The sequence below is a fragment of the Diceros bicornis genome, chromosome 9 (assembly GCF_020826845.1).
Source record: "Diceros bicornis minor isolate mBicDic1 chromosome 9, mDicBic1.mat.cur, whole genome shotgun sequence".
Taxonomy (NCBI): domain Eukaryota; kingdom Metazoa; phylum Chordata; class Mammalia; order Perissodactyla; family Rhinocerotidae; genus Diceros; species Diceros bicornis.
This window is the reverse complement of record NC_080748.1, coordinates 37,684,908-37,692,891: the sequence shown is the minus strand read 5'-3', so window position 1 is coordinate 37,692,891 and position 7,984 is coordinate 37,684,908.

Genomic DNA, 7,984 nt, shown 5'->3' with positions numbered 1-7,984 from the left:
TCACACGAGCTCCAGATTCGTATATATAACTCACTACAAGAAATATCTACTCATAAAAATAGCTGAAATTCAGCAGGTTGAATACTAAGTTGATTTATTTCCCTCCACAATAGGTCCTCTGTTGGTGTTCCCCATCCCAAAGAGTCACCTCACTAATCTGCCAGTTGCCTTAGTCATAAACCTGGCTTTGCTTCACTCATTGCTTCCAGACAAAAACAAATCCTATCAATGTGGTTTTACCAAATATTTCTCAAATCATCCACATGTCTCTGTGTCCATGGGCCCCACCACTCTCTTACAGGGATCCAAAATATCTTCATTTATCTATTTTAAATCCATTCCATTTTCCACAATTCAATCAGAATGATTTTTCAAAATTTCAAAACTGACTGCGTCATTCCCCTGCTTGTATATTTCAATGGCCCCTCATCGTCTATATAAGATAGGATCCAAAAGTCTGAACGTAGTATATAGCTTCTTCCCTTGATTTTCTCTAGCACATCCCAGTCCCTCAATGTCACAACCACACTGAACTGCAGTCTTGGGTTTCCTCCTCTGCACATCTTGTTTTTTCCTCTTGACTTGCCTCCCTGTGCATCAAGTTGGCTTGATATTTCTTGTAAATTTAAACTACACCTACTCTATGCCATTCAACTTCTAGGTATATACCTAAGAGAAATGAAATATATTTCTAAAAAAGATTTGTATCATAATCTTCATAGCAGCTTTAGCAATTATAGGCAAAACTGAAAATAACCCAAATGTTCGTCAACAGTAGAGTAATGTGGTAGTTTGTCTCCAAAGATGACTGGCCAAGTAACCACACCTCCTGTTATACATTCCCCTACGTTCTCTTATCCCTTGAATTTGTGTTGCTCTTGTAATTTGCTTTTGATTGATGGAATACACCCAATGTGAAGTTTCATGATTTTCAGTCCAGGTTCATAAGAAGCTTTTCAGCTTCTGTTCAGTCTCTTGGAACTTTCTCTCTTGATACACTCTCTCACAGAACCCAGTCATGATGTTATGAGAAGCCCAAGCTACATGGAAAAGCCATCTTTTGGCACTCTGGTTGACAGTCACAGCTAATAACCCAGCCAACATCCAGAATCAACTGCCGATCATGGGATGAGCCATGTGGGACATCCAGTTCCAGCTTCAATCTGACTGTGATTGCAGGAGAAGCCCCGAGTGATTACTGCCTAGCTGAGCCCAGTCACTCCTCAGAAATGTTAGAGGTAATAACTGTTGTTTTGTGACAGTTATACAGAAATAGATAACCTGAACAAAATGATAAACAAAATATTGTATACTCATGTAATGTTATGCTACACAGAAATAAAAATAAATAAACTAGTGTGCAAAAGATTCTTAGCACAAAATAGTACATACTGTATGACTCAATAAAAATAAAGTTTAAGTTAAAAAAAAATACCAACACATCTATAGTGATAGAAATCAGAACAGTGGTTGTTATGGGAGGTAGGGATTGATCGCAAGTGGTCATGAGGCAATTTTCTGACATGATGAACATATTCTATATCTTGATAAATGTGTTTGTTACATGAGTGCATATTTTTGTCAAAACTCATCAAGCTGTACCTTTAAGATATGTGTATTTCACACTGTACAAATGGTACCTAAAAAAATTGTCACTCTGCCAAAAACAGTCTTTTTGTAACATTAGTCACTAGTTGGTCCTGGATAAGTTGTTAAAAACTACGCTTTTTTTCCCCATGTCAATAAAACTAAGCTACTGTAATATTTAAGATAGCTATAATAAATTCTCAAGACTTTCTATTTTGTCAATTCAGCACACTTTGCTTCTTTAACTATTTCTCATATGAAATATTTTCAAGTCTTTTCAATAATTTTACATTTTCCTCTAAGTCGTAATTTTTCAGCCAATATTAATGCCCAAGGGCTGAACATACAATTCTAAAAGAAAGGATCATTGTGGGAAACCATAGAATTATTATCTTCATTGTGTGCAGCAAAATGATTGTACTGGTACAAACTATGATTATTTTAGCTTTGACAAACTCACAATGTCCACAGTAAATAAACAAAACCTTAGGGTCTTTTTTTTAACATGTGTTAATTGTTCTCTCTAATCATTTTTCTTTTCATTCTTGAAATTAGTGCCTACTTCTACATACAGTTCTGAAAACAGTTTGTCATGCTCACATTTGCTGACATCTTCAGCCATGTTATATGCTAATGCTTTGGGCTCCTATAACATCATGTACATATCATTGTCATTGAGGTTACCATATTGTTATGAATCGATTCAGCAAAGGAGTAGTGTATTTGACATATTTTTATCTCTAGCATTCAATACCATCTTCAACATCTCCTGTAACAAAAAATTATTGTTATTGTAATTTTTAGATATTGATCTACAAGTTATAATGATCAAAATTATGCCAGCATGCATACAGACAGATTCTGTCCAGTAGGTCAATATTAGATAAATGAAATAATAACTATAAGCACTAAACACAGGCTGTGGAACATTTCAAGTTTAACTTTTTAGAAATATATGATCTAAAACACATGATACATATATACACTGGGATACTGGGATAATCATAACAACACAATTCAAATTTCTCCACTGTTCCTCAAGGGGATTTTTTGACATTATCTTCAAAAGGCCTTTCAGATAACCATAAAGCCTATGAAAGCCTTGTGTTAAACATACTGAAGAAAAATGCTTCCAGGAATTAAAATACATTTATCAGATTTAGATATTGCCTATTTACATTTCAATGAAATGTAGTTTCATGGTAAATGACAGTTTACTGGTAAATGTTTTTCTCCACATCTGATATGAATCTAGCTTGGTTCACAGTAGAAGTTTTGAATCATCGCTTTCACATCTGTAACTATCCTTGTCTTCTCTTTGTCTCAAAAGACATTGTTCATTTCAGTGTCTTTAGGTCAGTATCCACCCCTCACCCCCAAGTGCATCATTTGAAGGATTAATAAGAGGAGAATATGATTGAAATAGACAAAATAGATTTGAGACTATAAATCAAAATTACCTAAGAATGATACAACCACAATTATCTCTCAAGATACCATTTGAGAGCACAACATTAACTGAATGCTACCCATAGAATTAAATAAAAAAACAAAAACAATCTGAAGAATGAAGGAAATATGTAATATAAAAAAAAAATGTAGCAAGATCTTAAGCGTTACAATTTAATGTGTACATTAAGCCTAAGTAAATACAACAGCTTAAGCTACAAAAGACTTCCAAAACAAAGAACACCCCAAGAGAAATAATTTATTTTGGCAATATTTTTTTTCATGAAGCTTACGCAAAGCGTTATGAACCCGTAGCTCTCCAAGATCATGTAGCATAATAAGGTTTCCATGACATAACTTTTCTTTGGTTTTCTTAATTCTGATGACATACAGGAAAAATAAATAAAAGAGAGAGAGAGAGTGAAAAAAGGGAGGGAAAGAATAGAGGAACAAAACAAAGAAAGAAAAGAAAGCCTGATGTCTGTCTAGAGAGACTTTCGTTAAAGTCTCTACCTATGTATACCCAAATAACAAATTATAAACTAGGCTGGTCTGGAATGGGACTAATTATTTCTCCTGCTAAATTATGAGTGTGTCTTGTAATTTTATACTAATATGCATATACTACCTCTTCAAATTAATAAACTAGATCATTCAAAATGAACTTTTTGAGCTCCAGATTAACACATATTCAATAGTTCATTCATCATGAAATGAAAGTTAATTTCTCTCCCACACCTTTCAAACTTGTTTCTCCCACCAAATCTCCAATCCTATTTAATGGCATACTATATGTCATTCATCTCAGAAGAAAGTCTATAATCATTCTTGGCATCTTTCCCACTTTTTCTTTATCTAATCTGTTACTCTGTATTTTGCCTCCTAAATATCATGCACCATCAATCGTTATAATCTGAGCCACTACCACTAATCTAATAATTTCATACATACCATTGGTCTTCCAAAATTTATCCTCTAAAATGAAAATCAGACCTTGTCATTTATCTCTTGAAAATGTTTGATCCCTCTATATTGTACTCAAACAAAAATTATTTTGTATATTATAAAGTTCCTTTGAGTTGTGTCCTCTGCCTCTTCAGCCCACCTCACAAACAAAAGTTATCTTTTGATTTAACTTGATGTTTAATCTTACTGTCCTCTTTCTGGATCAACTCCCACACGTGAATTCTCCCTCACTTTTCTTTATTGGACTAGCTCCTACTCATTCAACTACCAATTCTAATTAACTCCTTAGGGAAGCATTCCATAGTAGCCCCTGGATGACTTAGAATACTTTCATAATTCTTCCTTAGTCCTCAGTGCCTTTATTTGCATAACACTTAACAAAATATATTATAACTTTCTGTATTATTACTGTTTATGACAATAACTCTAAAATTCTTGAGAAAAAGACCCTGCATTTTATTTCTGAAATCCTAGTATCTATCCCCAAGCTAGGTAAACAGCCAGACCTGGAAAGGTGTTTGTGAACTAACAAAGAAATGATTGAATGGATAAAGGATTGAATAAATAGAATTTTGCATTAAAAATTGATTAAGGGGGAATTCCACTTAGGATAATGACAAACTATATAAATTCGATTATCTTTCTACTGAAGATTTACCAAGGCAAGATAACAGAAGGACAAAGGATGACATTGTTAAGCCTGGCATTTATAACTACTGTTATCATCTTGGCCTTTGCCAACTCAACATGGGCAACCTAGATGCTTAAAGTTAAGCTAAGATGCTAAATTAAACTTTTGACAGTTTTGTGGGCTAATGTGACAGAAACTGGAAATCAAAACCAAAGAAGAGATTCTAAAGGACGGCACCCATGAAGTAAAGGAAAATAAGAGGTATTTCAGATACCCATTGGGGATTGTAGCTCAGCTTCAATTCATACCAATCTCTAAAATTAGACTCTAACTAATAAAAAATAATAGAACAATAAAATTGATTCTAATATTTATATGTAAACTCAGACCTAATTGAAATAGGTTGCTTTGTGTCTAGCAGATATAAATGTAGATCTCATCTGGAGGAAGATAATATCATCATATACCTCAAGTTATTTCCATGGAAATTTTACAGTATAAGATCCATCACACAATAAAAAATAATGACAAAAGGAAGAGAAAAGACCACATGAACAAGAACCAACAGAAATTATATAAAATACAAACAGACTCACAGGGTGTCTCCAGATTTTAGAGTTAGCAAAAACAAATATTGTGTTAGAAAAAATTTTAAACATTAAGAAGGGGAAAATAATAAATTTAAAATAGAACCCTAATCTACAAAAATCAAATAGGCAACTTTGAACACAATGATAATAAAAATTAAAAGAAGAAATCAATAAATGTTTCTAACTACATATTAGACAATGTTGAAAAGAGAATTAGTATAGTGAAAGATAGGTTACAATAAAAAGACTAAAATCAATCACAGAAAAACAATATGAAGGAAATTACATAAAAGTACAAAAGATTTCAAGAGACAAAAAGAAGGTCTAATATATGCAATTCAAGCTCCAAGAGGAGAAAAAGTAGCAGAAGTAATTGCTGAAGATATAATGTCTGAGACTATTCCAAAAGTGATGAGATAGTTTCTTCAAGGAAGCAACAATTAGATTGATAGCCGTCTTCTCAACAGTAACAATAGAAGCCAAAAGATAATGTTTAAAGAAAATAACTGCAAACTTAGAATTCAACATACAACAAAATATTCTTCAGGATCAAAAGTAATATAAAAAATATTATAGGAATTGGCCCCATGGCCTAGTGGTTAAGTTCAGCATGCTCTGCTCTGCAGCCTGGGTTCAGTTCCCAGGCACACACCTACACCACTCGACAGCAGCCATGCTGAGGCAGTGACCCACATACAAAATAGAGGAAAATTGGCATAGATGTTAGCTCAGGACAAATCTTGCTCAGCCAAAAAAAACAAAGAGTGCTTCCCCGCCCTCAACAATTTACTACCACGTTACTAAAGTTCTATTTAAAACAGCTCCTTTTACCCATTACATCCTGTTCTATTATGAAGAAAAAAACCACAAGGCATACTAAAGATCAGAAAACACAGTTTGAAAAGATAGAGCAAGTATTATATCCAGATTCAGATCTGGAAGGAGTGTTGCAATGATCAGACTGGAAATTTAAAACAATTGTGATTCATATACTAATGCTCTAATGCAAAACATGAACAGCATACAAGAACAGATGGGCAATGTAAGTAGAGAGATGAAAACTCTAAGAAAGAATCAAAAGAAATGTTAGAGATAAAAAATATTGTAAGAGAAGTAAGGAATGCTTTTGATGGACTTAGTAGTAGACTGTACACAGCTGAGGAAAAAATTTCTGAGCTGAAGACATCTCAATAGAAATTCCAAAACTGAAAATCAAAGAGAAAAAAGACTGAAAAAGAAGAATAGAATATCTTAGAACTGTGGGACAACCACAAGAGATGCAAAATACACATAATGGGAATGTCAAAAGGTGAATAAAGAGAGAAAGGAACAGAAGAAATATTTGAGGTAATAATGTTGAGAATTTCCCCAAATTAATGTCAGACAACGAACTATAGATACAAGAAGGTCAGAGAACACAAAGCAGGATAAAGGCCAAAAAGTCTATGCCTGGTCATATCATACTTAATGTACAGAAAGACAAAGATAAAGAAAAAAATTCTGATGGAAGCCAGATGAAAAATCACCTTACCTATAGAGGAGCATATGCATTCTTCTCAAGCTCACAAGACACATTCACCAAGATAGACCACATTCTAGGCCACAAAACATACCTTAACCAATTTAACAGAATAAAAATAAAATGTTTGCTCTCAGACCACAGTGAAATTGAACTAGATATCAATTACAGAAAGGTAGGTGGAAAACCCCAAAATATTTGGAGATTCAACAACACATTTCTCTAAATAACACATGAGTCCAAGAAGAAACATAAAAAGAAATTTAAAAATATTTTGACTTAGCAAAAGTGAAAACACAACTTGTCTAAATTTATGAGATGCAGCAAAAATAGTGCTTAGAGGGAACTTTATAGTATTGAATGTATATATTAAAAAGAATAAAGATCTAAAAATCAATAACCTAAGCTTCCACCTACTTAACTAGAAAAAGAAGAGCAAACTAAATCCAAAGTAGGCAGAGGAAAGACAAAATAAAAAATAGAAATTAATGAGAAATTAAAAGGTATCCCTTTAAGAACAGGAATCAGACAAGGATGCCCACTTTTGTCACTCTCATTTAACATAGTATTGAAAGTACTAGACAGAGCAATCAGGCGAGAAAAAGAAATAAAGGGGATCCAAATTGGAAAGGAAGAAGTAAAAGCACCACTATTTGCAGATGACATGATTTTAGATGTAGAAAAGCTTAAAGACTCAACCAAAAAACTATTAGAAATAATGAATGAAAACAAAGTTGCAGGATACAAGATCAACATACAAAAACCAGTTGCATCTCTATACATTAGCAACGAAGTAGCAGACAGAGAAATTAAGAAAACAATACCATTTACAATTGCAAAAAACAGAATAAAATACCTAGGAATAAACTTAACCAAATAGGTGAAAGATCTGTACACTGAAAACTATAAAACATTGGTGAAAGAAATTGAAGAAGACATAAAGAAATGGAAAGATATTCCATGCTCATGGATTGGAAGAGTTAACATAGTTAAAATGTCCATACTGCTAAAGCAATCTACAGATTCAATGCAATATCTATCAAAGTTCTAACAACATTTTTCACAGAAATAGAACAAAACATCCTAAAATTTATATGGAGCAACAAAAGACCCAGAATACCCAAAGCAATTCTGAGAAAAAAAGAACAAAGCTGGAGGTATCACACTCCACGATTTCAAAATATACTACAAAGATAGAGTAATCAAAACAGCATGGTACTGGCACAAAAACATACAGATCAA